At 43.0% G+C, this 12428-nt stretch overlaps 1 protein-coding gene across 5 annotated transcripts in view; it reads left to right on the plus strand.

Moving 5' to 3' along the window:
- The first annotated feature begins 1142 nt into the window (after window positions 1-1142).
- The window catches only part of SLC5A7 (solute carrier family 5 member 7), a 62361-nt gene continuing 51075 nt past the window's right edge, over window positions 1143-12428 (plus strand). For all 5 annotated transcript variants that reach the window (XM_032972141.2, XM_032972143.2, XM_032972144.2 and 2 more), the window contains exon 1: window positions 1143-1402. The gene's annotated coding sequence lies outside the window, so the exon portion shown is untranslated. The remainder of the gene's footprint in view (window positions 1403-12428) is intronic.

Consider the following 12428-nt stretch of genomic DNA (forward strand, 5'->3'; position numbering starts at 1 on the left):
CAGAATCTACTTCATTTTGGTCTCACTGCTATTTGCTTGATTGTTGCATTTGTTTTATCTTATTGTATTGGTCACGCTTACAAATGCAACAGTTTCTTATCCTTAACATTTGCGTTCTAAAAATGATTAAACTAAATAAAATAACACTAAACTAATAGTACTTCGTCATGGGATCTCCTTTGCCAGTACCAAAATATGAGAATAGGTTTTCCCCTTTTGAGACGAGGCTCCAAAGAAAGCTGTCTCTGGTGTGGACCAATCAGTTTCAAAGACAATGCATATATTATTAGAGTTTGTTTTTGTTTGCATTCTGACCACAAGTATTGTGGTTAATGCAGACATTATTCCTTGTAAAAGGTTTCAGTTTGGTGTTTTAACATCTTAACACCTGTTTTGTTGCCAGAAAAAAGGGGAAAACTTATTCTCATAATAATATTTCGGTGATGATTATGGGAAAAGTCAATCTCCATTCGGGTCTGAACTCATAACCTAATGATTGCGAGTGGAGAATTATGATTAATGTGATGGCTGCAGTCACTATTAATTGGCATGTAAAAAAACTCATTTACAAAATTAGCTGAGCTAAGAGCTATATTGATGGCTGCCAAATCAGTTCAGTTTTAGTTTATTTTGAAGTGCCCTGTGAGCTAAGAAACTCTTGAATCGGGTTTCATCAACAAAAACATCGGTTCCCTGGCAAACATAACGTGCATAACAGGTGACAAGAAAAATAGCAATACAAAAATAAATACGGGATGGTGTTTCATAGGACAACTACTGGCAAAACACATGCTATAAAAACACATGATTGGTTGTCCCGTGTAATATTGAATCCACCATGTATATGTGCAGACATCTCGTCAAACCACTGTTGGATAACTGCATTTCCACGCCATGCTGGTCGTGGGTGGTTATTAGACCATATTTCCCCATGCTGGTCATTGCGGGTTGGTGAAGGCAGGATTGGTGAACATGTGAAGTGTTGATCCGCTGGCTTAAAGGACAGCCAGCCAAGCAGTGAAACCAACGGGCAATGCACACATCGATATTGGGAAAATTCCATCCAAATGATTACGTCACCATTGGTAAATGCGTGGAAACCCTGAACGTGACGTCATTGGCGTGTATAATTATGTCACTGTGGAGTGCGAGACATTCCCGAGGTAGCTCCGCCTCCACGTCTGCGCTCACAGCTCAACGTGATTGTTCCTTGGGAGCAGTGGGCGCACGCCGAGCACCGGGGCACGGTCATTAGGCGCACTCACTGGTGCAGTGCTTCGTAGTATCACCGGGGAAATATAGCAATAGCAGTGGCTCGTGCTGCAAAGAGTCAGTCTGTAGAGACGCTGTTGGCTCGTTTTGCTGGCCAATGCTTTCTTACATTGAAAAGTTGGTAAGCAAGGTAAGCAGATTTGTTGTGATGATGTGTGTAAGTGCATTGCATGGAGATATGTCATTATATGTTCGTGTGTGGGGATGTGTCTGCGTATTGTGTAGATTATATTTGTGTGTGGGTTTATATGAATATATGCGTGTAGCTTTCTTTTATGTTCTGGTTTGTGTGAGGGTGTGGTGTGGTACGTGAGTTTGTGTTGACATGTGTGTTTGCATGTGTGCGTGTTTACATATTTACATGTGTTTGTAATCATATTTGTGCATGTGTTGTTTTTGCGTTTGCGTATATTTGTATGTACGCGTGGCCTTATGTGCCTGTGATGTTTTGTGTGGATCTGCATGGACTACGTGTGGGTTTATGTTTGTGGAATTGTATGTGTGTGGTATGCATTCGTATGTGTCCGTATGTGTGTGGGATGGTATTTCTGCATGTGTAGTTTCTTCCACCCAACCCCCTCGTGTGCCGTTCCGGCCTTCATCGGTGCTCACTAACAGCACTTGCCCTAACAGTCTGTTAAGGCTACATGGGGGATTTTTTGTATTTGTTTTTTAGTTGTGTAGTGGTTAGGGCGCTGTGTTCCGATACAGCCGATTTGCGTTGGATTCCCGCTCATGATTAACACCAGCTGCGGTTATCTGAACCGGTTCTGGGAATACCCTAGGTCGACTCAACCGCAAATGAATGCATGGTACGATGTGTAAACATCGCTATTAAGGAGACAAAGGCGGCCGGGAGTGGTACTGGCCACCCACCCCCTCGTGTGTCGTAACCGGCCTTCAAAGGTGCTCACGAACAGCACTTGTCCCAACAGTCTGTTAAGGCTATGAATATACGGGGGATATTCGTCTTTGGAAATGTGGTTTATATACATATGGTGTGTGTAAGTCCATTTGTTGGTAACCAGTACACCACAGCAAATTCCTTCGTTTTTTGGTTTAAAAAGTTACACATTTTACATGTGTTACAGGCATTTGTTTACGTGCAGAAAACTCGGAACCAGTTTATTCTAATACGGTTATCGGTAATCTCAAAACCGGAAATATAACAACTCTAGTTTGTATGTGTGAGTTTGTGTGTGCGTGTGTGAATGGGTTTGTATGTGTGGGAGATCATGTCTGCCCAGCGCTATTCCTCTTCTCAGACTGGATCGCTGTGGAGAGGCTTGCAGAGCCCCAATGTGGTGTAATGTCGGGGCGGTCCTACACAGACGTCATTATTATATTTCTATTTGCTTTGTCTGTGTATGTACTCTAGATGTGTTTGTTTGTTTTTGTCCATGTATATATGTGTGAGATATCATATATTTCTGTTTCTCTGTGCATGCGTTTATAAATATATGCGCTACGAACCCGGCGACGCGAGTTCCATTCCCGCTCATGGCCAACACCAGTGACAATTATATTATCTGGACCAGTCATGGGCCTCCCCTAGGTCGATTGAGCCTCAAATGAGTACCTGGTGTGGCGTGTAAACATCGCCACTGAGGAGACAAAGGCGGCCGGGTGTGGTGTTGGCCACACACCCCCTCGTGTGCCGTGCCGGCCTTCATAGGTTCTCGCTAACAGCACTTGCCCCAACAGTCTGTTAACGCTATACGAGGGGTCTTTGTCTTTGAACTAATGTATTTGTGTTTCTCTGTGCATGAGTTTATATATATGCGTGTAGTTCGTGTGTATCTATGTGCATGTTTGTGGGCTTTGCATGTGGAGGCTGGTGGCACAGTTTGGGATTTCCAGCCACGGTTGACATCAGTGGTGAGTGGTATCTGAATCAGTTATGAGCCTCAATTAGGTCGACTCAGCCTTAAATGATTACCTGCTGCAATAAGTGAACATCAGTACTGGGGAGACAAAGGTCTCCCTCGTGCGCCGTGCCTGATTTATTAAGTGTTCGGGCACACATTTGCTCCAACGATTAAAGGCGATCGGGCGTTCTTTACGTCTGTATTGTTGCACATGCTTGGCCGCCGTATGTGTGCGTAGGTGCACGCTGGTTTACATTCGGATTGCTCAATGAGAACCGGCAAAACGGCAACCATTTTCTCATAAATTACCAGTTCCATAAGTTAGGATCGGCATTCGTTCTCAGTGGAATGTCAGGAGTTAATATATTGATCGGCAAACGCGAGTGTACAAACCGAACGACAGTGCAAGTCATCGTGTGTTATGGTATACATATGCCCACGTTTCTCAGTTGAATGATAAAGTTGCAACCCTGCAGTTTCTCGCTCACGCCACTTCTGATTGGAAGGGCCTCCGCTCGAGGGAGCTCTGGAGTGGTCATAGGGCTACTCTTCCACGCTTAAGAGACGTCTTGGAAGAAGTAGTTTCCGAAACGACGCGCGACCTGCCGATCGACTGAATGTGGTGTAACATATGTATGTTGAACTTCTTTCACACCGTGCGTACTAATCGGAGGTGCGAGGTAAGGACAACTAACCATAAAAAGGCAGTTCTAACGAAATGAGTTTTCAATCGAGATTGAAGCAACCCATAATGCTGGGTGGACAGAGATAGGGCGATTAAACATGTAATCATATTTGTGCATGTGTGGTTTGTGCGTTTGCGTATATTTGTATGTACGTGTGTGGCCTTATGTGTCTGTGATGTGTTATTAAACACGCGTGTTATTGGGTGATGCTGCTTCTGCATTGGCAGTGGTACATAAGCACGCATAAAACAACTCAACATATTCATTAAACACTCTCGCCTTAAGATAGAAAAATATGATGTTGAACATAATTAGTTAATGTGCTATAAAGAAGGACCAATGCCCCAAACGTCGCGTATTTTATGATTCCATTGTATCCGTCGAGTATTTAAACATATACGAACCTAGACCATTTCTTCAACTGCCGCACCGGGAGTTGGAATCGAACTTGCGATACCTCTGGATTGTAAATCCTGTTTGCTGATAACCAGTATTGTACACCATCGCAAATTGCTTCGGTTGTCAGTTTGAAAGGTCACATATTTTATGTGTATTATGAGGCATTTGTATACGTACATAAAACTGGTAACCGGTTTATTCTAATACTATATCGATAATGCAAAACGTTAGTTTCTACGTGTGAGTTTGTGCGAGTGGGTTTTTATGTGGGAGATCGTCTCTGCCCAGCAATATTCATCGCTGAGGAGAGGCTTGCGGAGCCTGAATGTGGTTTCAGGTCGGGGTAGTCCTGCACGGAGATCACCTATTGTCTTTCCGTTTGCTATAGAAGAGGAGTAGAGAATTTGAACAGGACCAATATTCCTGCATTATTGACCTGGTCAAGGTCTATGATATCATCAATAGGCCAGGGCTCTAGACTATTCTTCGTGTTTTCGAGGTCCCTGACCCTCTGCTCATAACCCTTAAGGACCGTCATGACGGTGGGCGGGTCCAGGTAAACGTGCGTGGCTGGAAGTCAGAGCCATTCCCGATTCACCTTGAGGTGCAACAGGGATATCCTCTGGCTCTTACATAATTTTAACATATTTTTCTACCACGTAGTTCGATATTTCCACGCCTATATCAGAGGAATTTCCATCCGGTACAGAGGATGATCGATGCCAATGTGCAGTCAAGGGATGGCTCCCTATTGGTAAACCATGTTAAGTAAGCTGATGATCTGGTAATTAATGCTCGCTCTTAGGAGTTACGGAGTCTGCTGCTGAACCTGCAGCATGCCACTAAAAGATGGGGCATTATCATTAGCCACACCAATAATTATCTGGCCTGTCACTCCATATGAAGCTTAGATTTTTATCGGCAACAGTCATGTCCTCCTTTCTCTATGCTTTGCAAAACGTGAACCCCTCTAAATGAACATCTGCGCCAGGTCTAAATATTCAGACTGACCTGCCTACGATCCATCCTGCGTTTAACCAGAATGGATTGTGTGAGGTCACAATTTCACATCAGTAAACTCCTCCGCCAGGCAAGGCTGCGTTGGCTGGGTCATGTAGCCCGCATGTCCAGCCACCACATGCACAAGTAGCTTCTGTTTATACTCTTTGGCTCGTTCGGTAACGTCACGTAGGTATAAAAATAAATGATAAATCACGACGTTTCGATCGCAACACAAGCAATCGTCATCAGGTGGAAAGATACAGCAGTAGAACTTCTGAACAGGAAAGGGCTGCTGCAACAAGAGGTTATATAAAGGTTTGAGGTGGGTGTCACCCAAGGGTAAGTAGGCGGGGTCAGATATGGAAATGAGTCTTGTCGCTGTACGCACGCATAGCAGCTGCGTTAAAGGGAGAGATTGGCATGTTAATTTACACGAGTATAATGGGAAATGAGCCCCGTCGTCACACACGAGCAACGTCGCCGCACGCACGCACAGCAACTGCGTTAAAGGGAGAGATTGGCATGTCAATGTAAACGAGTTTAATGGGAAGCTAGCATGTCTGTGTTAGAGGATCGGGCATAGCGCCACCTCGTGGGCAACACAAGCTGCGGCGTTGGCTGCTGCATAGTGAGAGGCCAGCGTATCAACACAAGAGAACCACCGTAACGGCGGCCGTGCCAGTGAGACATACAGCCTATTAAACAGCGAGAGCTACCGTTACATCCAGGAAAAAGGGAGCAGCGGTGGCTATGTTAGTGAGACCTTAGTCTGTTAATGTAAAAACATTTAACAAGGTGATGTAAATTTTGATTTAAAGCTTTCGTGACTGCAGTAATTCATATTCTTAGTTTTTTCGGTAAAGTCACGTTGAAGAGAAACAACAAAATAACAAAATATATATAAAACAATAAAAAACTCTCACGACGTTTCGACCATAACTCAAACGGTCATCATCAGGTGTGTCGGTTTGCATAAATTTATTTTGAAAACGGCATATTTATTTATTTATATATAAAAAAATAACGTTTGCGTCACGCGCAGCGATTGCCAGTTTGCCCAGGACTAGTCCATCTATTTTTTGAAAAGAGGAGGGGGGAGACGAAATTTGTTTTTATGTATGCTGTCTGAAAGCCACTGTAAGCGTGAACAATCAATCAAGAACTGAAATGATTTATCAAATCTTTCCAATGATTGCTAAGATAGAATCCATCTTCTCGGTTGAAATTGTCTCTGTGCTTGTATATGTGGATAGCCTCATGAACGAATCTCTCATGGAAGCCAGATGGCTTACAAAGAACCTCCGTCTTGGAAAAGTCAATGGCATGTGAGCCTACTGAATTAGAACAATGATCTGCTACGGCCGAGGTGTTGGTCCTACCGTGTTTAAGGTCTGCTTTATGTTCACGAATGCGGTCCGAGATATGGCGTTTGGTTTCTCCAATGTAACTACTACCACAGAGGCAACTTAGTTTGTAGACACCAGGGTATTGTATGTCCGGAATCACATCTTTTACAGACGGAACCAGATCACGGATTTTATGTAATGTGTTGAAACGGACCTGGATCTTGTGTTTATTCAAGATTTTGGAGATCTTTTTTGTGATCCCAGCAATGTAGGGTAAAGTGATGGTTTTGAAAGGCTCCTCAAGAGGGTTCTTCTTCATGGTTTGAGTGATAGCTTTGCGGATTGTATAGTCGGAGTAACCATTAGCCCTAAGAGCTTGGTGTACGTGCTTGAGTTCACTGCTTATGTGTTCCTGGTCGGATATGCATTGGGCTCTATGATACAGAGTCTTGATGAGAGAATTCTTCTATGATGGATGGTGGTGGGAATCCGGTTTCAGATAAGCATCCGTATGGGTAGCTTTCCTGTAGACAGAGTGGCTCATTGAACCATCAGGTCTCTTTTTAATTAGGACATCCAAAAAAGGTATCTTACCATCTATTTCGACTTCCATAGTAAATCTGATGGCTGGGTGTATGGAATTGATGTGGTCGAAGAATTGGTCTAGAGCAGGCCGGCCATGTGGCCAGATGACAAAAGTGTCATCCACGTACCTCTTCCATAAGGTTGGGCGCAGAGTGGCAGTCTGGATGGCGTCAGTCTCAAATTTCTCCATGAAAATGTTAGCTATAACTGGAGAAAGGGGGGAGCCCATTGGGGTGCCCTCAGTTTGTTTGTAGAAAGTTCCATTCCAAGTGAAGTATGTATTGGTTAAACAGTGTCTCACCAGGGGGGGTACCTCAGTGTTTAGTCCTTGATGAACCAAGTCTTCAATGATTGCAATGGTGTCAGGTACAGGAACCTTGGTGAATAAGGAAACTACATCAAAACTGACAAGCAGGTCGTCTGGGGACAGGGAAATACCCTTGATTGTTGATACCAGGTGAGTAGAATTTTGTACCGCAGAGGTGGTCTTTCCAGTGAAAGGACGCAGGATTTCAGACAAAAAACGAGCTAGTTTGTAGGTGGGGGAGCTGATAGTAGAGACTATGGGACGAAGAGGTGTATCAACTTTATGTATTTTTGGTAAGCCGTATAATCTTGGTGGCCTGGCAGCAGAAGGTTTCAACGAAAACTGTTTAGATTGATCAATTAATGCGGTTGAATCAGAAATTATTTTGTTGGTTTGTGTGAGGAGGCTGTTGGTGGGATCTCTTTTTATTTTTGTATAACTACCATCGTCGAGTAATTCTTTAATTTTGTTGTTGTATTCTATTTTATCCATGATGACAGTAGCATTGCCTTTGTTAGCTGAGAGAACTACAATATCATTCCTCTTTTTTAATTTATATAATTCAAAACGCTCATCTTTGCTGAGGTTGCTAGCTGGCATCTTAGCGTTTTTGAGGGTTGCAGCGATTTCAGATCTTGCTACGTCTGCAGCGATGTGACCCAGGCCCCTGAGAGCAACGTCTACTTGGGCAATTATATCATTAACTGGTATGTGTTTAGGTGTGACTGCAAAGTTTAGACCTTTAGCTAAAACGGATTTCAGACCATCGGAAATAGAACTGTTACTGCGATTAATTACGACTTTATTAACGTCTAACTTTTTGGTGTGTGGGTCCGGTCTTTTGTTGAAGAGGAGGTTAAATTTGGAAATCAGGTTTTCCTTACATTTGGTCGACATAGTAGCAGCTGAAGAGGCAGTCATATTGTCTACATGTTCCCAATCCGATGTGGACATTATTGCCGTCAATGATAAGTGTGATTTGTAGAGTGTCTTGTCTAACTGATCTAGTTCTGTGCGTATAAGTCTGATTTTTTCTGAGATAAGAGCTAAGCTAGTTTTGAAAAGAATTCGTTTCGCATTAGAAGAAGTTACAGTAGCAGAGGTGAGTGTAAATGCGATTGGTATTACCCCAGAGTCGCGGCATCTCTTCAGGAAGGTGAGAGACTCGATCAGCTGAGCTTTCTTATCCCGTAGTTTGTTGAAGGATCTTAAAGTTATGTGAAAACCCTCCCCGTAGAGGCGATTAAATTTTGATTTAAAGCTTTCGTGACTGCAGTAATTCATATTCTTAGTTTTTTCGGTAAAGTCACGTTGAAGAGAAACAACAAAATAACAAAATATATATAAAACAATAAAAAATTCTCACGACGTTTCGACCATAACTCAAACGGTCATCATCAGGTGTGTCGGTTTGCATAAATTTATTTGGAAAACGGCATATTTATTTATATATATAAAAATAACGTTTGCGTCACGCGCAGCGATTGGCAGTTTGCCCAGGACTAGTCCATCTATTTTTTGAAAAGAGGAGGGGGGAGACGAAATTTGTTTTTATGTATGCTGTCTGAAAGCCACTGTAAGCGTGAACAATCAATCAAGAACTGAAATGATTTATCAAATCTTTCCAATGATTGCTAAGATAGAATCCATCTTCTCGGTTGAAATTGTCTCTGTGCTTGTATATGTGGATAGCCTCATGAACGAATCTCTCATGGAAGCCAGATGGCTTACAAAGAACCTCCGTCTTGGAAAAGTCAATGGCATGTGAGCCTACTGAATTAGAACAATGATCTGCTACGGCCGAGGTGTTGGTCCTACCGTGTTTAAGGTCTGCTTTATGTTCACGAATGCGGTCCGAGATATGGCGTTTGGTTTCTCCAATGTAACTACTACCACAGAGGCAACTTAGTTTGTAGACACCAGGGTATTGTATGTCCGGAATCACATCTTTTACAGACGGAACCAGATCACGGATTTTATGTAATGTGTTGAAACGGACCTGGATCTTGTGTTTATTCAAGATTTTGGAGATCTTTTTTGTGATCCCAGCAATGTAGGGTAAAGTGATGGTTTTGAAAGGCTCCTCAAGAGGGTTCTTCTTCATGGTTTGAGTGATAGCTTTGCGGATTGTATAGTCGGAGTAACCATTAGCCCTAAGAGCTTGGTGTACGTGCTTGAGTTCACTGCTTATGTGTTCCTGGTCGGATATGCATTGGGCTCTATGATACAGAGTCTTGATGAGAGAATTCTTCTATGATGGATGGTGGTGGGAATCCGGTTTCAGATAAGCATCCGTATGGGTAGCTTTCCTGTAGACAGAGTGGCTCATTGAACCATCAGGTCTCTTTTTAATTAGGACATCCAAAAAAGGTATCTTGCCATCTATTTCGACTTCCATAGTAAATCTGATGGCTGGGTGTATGGAATTGATGTGGTCGAAGAATTGGTCTAGAGCAGGCCGGCCATGTGGCCAGATGACAAAAGTGTCATCCCCAGACGACCTGCTTGTCAGTTTTGATGTAGTTTCCTTATTCACCAAGGTTCCTGTACCTGACACCATTGCAATCATTGAAGACTTGGTTCATCAAGGACTAAACACTGAGGTACCCCCCCTGGTGAGACACTGTTTAACCAATACATACTTCACTTGGAATGGAACTTTCTACAAACAAACTGAGGGCACCCCAATGGGCTCCCCCCTTTCTCCAGTTATAGCTAACATTTTCATGGAGAAATTTGAGACTGACGCCATCCAGACTGCCACTCTGCGCCCAACCTTATGGAAGAGGTACGTGGATGACACTTTTGTCATCTGGCCACATGGCCGGCCTGCTCTAGACCAATTCTTCGACCACATCAATTCCATACACCCAGCCATCAGATTTACCATGGAAGTCGAAATAGATGGTAAGATACCTTTTTTGGATGTCCTAATTAAAAAGAGACCTGATGGTTCAATGAGCCACTCTGTCTACAGGAAAGCTACCCATACGGATGCTTATCTGAAACCGGATTCCCACCACCATCCATCATAGAAGAATTCTCTCATCAAGACTCTGTATCATAGAGCCCAATGCATATCCGACCAGGAACACATAAGCAGTGAACTCAAGCACGTACACCAAGCTCTTAGGGCTAATGGTTACTCCGACTATACAATCCGCAAAGCTATCACTCAAACCATGAAGAAGAACCCTCTTGAGGAGCCTTTCAAAACCATCACTTTACCCTACATTGCTGGGATCACAAAAAAGATCTCCAAAATCTTGAATAAACACAAGATCCAGGTCCGTTTCAACACATTACATAAAATCCGTGATCTGGTTCCGTCTGTAAAAGATGTGATTCCGGACATACAATACCCTGGTGTCTACAAACTAAGTTGCCTCTGTGGTAGTAGTTACATTGGAGAAACCAAACGCCATATCTCGGACCGCATTCGTGAACATAAAGCAGACCTTAAACACGGTAGGACCAACACCTCGGCCGTAGCAGATCATTGTTCTAATTCAGTAGGCTCACATGCCATTGACTTTTCCAAGACGGAGGTTCTTTGTAAGCCATCTGGCTTCCATGAGAGATTCGTTCATGAGGCTATCCACATATACAAGCACAGAGACAATTTCAACCGAGAAGATGGATTCTATCTTAGCAATCATTGGAAAGATTTGATAAATCATTTCAGTTCTTGATTGATTGTTCATGCTTACAGTGGCTTTCAGACAGCATACATAAAAACAAATTTCGTCTCCCCCCTCCTCTTTTCAAAAAATAGATGGACTAGTCCTGGGCAAACTGCCAATCGCTGCGCGTGACGCAAACGTTATTTTTTATATATATATATAAATAAATATGCCGTTTTCAAAATAAATTTATGCAAACCGACACACCTGATGATGACCGTTTGAGTTATGGTCGAAACGTCGTGAGAATTTTTTATTGTTTTATATATATTTTGTTATTTTGTTGTTTCTCTTCAACGTGACTTTACCGAAAAAACTAAGAATATAAGGTGATGTAATTCAGAGAGTCCAAAATAACTGCTAAACAACAGCATGAAGGATGGAATCATCACAGCAAGTTATGACTTTACCTGGTTAATAACATCCTTCCAATGATTGCTTAGTTTGTGCCCTTCTTCTCGGTTGAAATTGTTTGTGTTAAAATATCTGGATGGCTTCATGGACAAATCTTTGATGGTAGCCCGAAGGTTTGCAGAGTACCTTGGTCTCGGAAAAAACAATATCGTGTGAACCCACCGCGTTAAAACAGTGATTAGCCACGGCAGAGGTATTGGTTCTGCCGTGTTTAAAATCTGGCTTGTGTTCGCGGACACGGTCCGAGACATGTCGCTTCGTTTCCCCGATGTAACTGCTACCGCAGACACAACTTAGTCTGTAGACACCAGGGTATTGCATTTCAGGAATCACATCCTTCACAGATGGGATCATATCATGGATTTTGTGTACTGTGTTGAATCGAACCTGGATCTTCTGTTCAAGATTTTGGTAACACCTGCTATGTATGGCAAGGTGATGGTTTTGATTGGGTCCTCAGATGGTTCTCTCCCCATGGTTGGGGATTCAGCTTTGCGGATTGTGCGGTTTTAATATCCATTCATCTTGAGTGCTTGGTGTACCTGCTCCAGCTCACTGGCTAGGTGTTGCTGGTCGGAGATGCAACGTGCCCTATGGTGTAGTATTTTGATGAGCGAGTTCTTCTGGGCTGGATGGTGGTGGGAATCAGGCTTTAGATAGGAATCCCTGTAGACAGAATGTCCCAACGAGTCATACGTCTATTCTCGATCAAAACATCCAAGAACGGTAGCTTGCCATAATTTTCTACTTCCATGGTGAATTTGATGGATGGATGTATGGAATTGATGTGGTTGAAAAATTGGTCCAGTGCTGTCTGGCCATGTGGCCAGATGACGAACGTGTCATCTACATATCTTTTCCACAAG

The sequence above is a fragment of the Petromyzon marinus genome, chromosome 47 (assembly GCF_048934315.1).
Source record: "Petromyzon marinus isolate PM22_M1 ecotype Great Lakes invasive population chromosome 47, UKy_Petmar_22M1.pri1.0, whole genome shotgun sequence".
In the NCBI taxonomy this organism is placed as follows: Eukaryota; Metazoa; Chordata; class Hyperoartia; order Petromyzontiformes; family Petromyzontidae; genus Petromyzon; species Petromyzon marinus.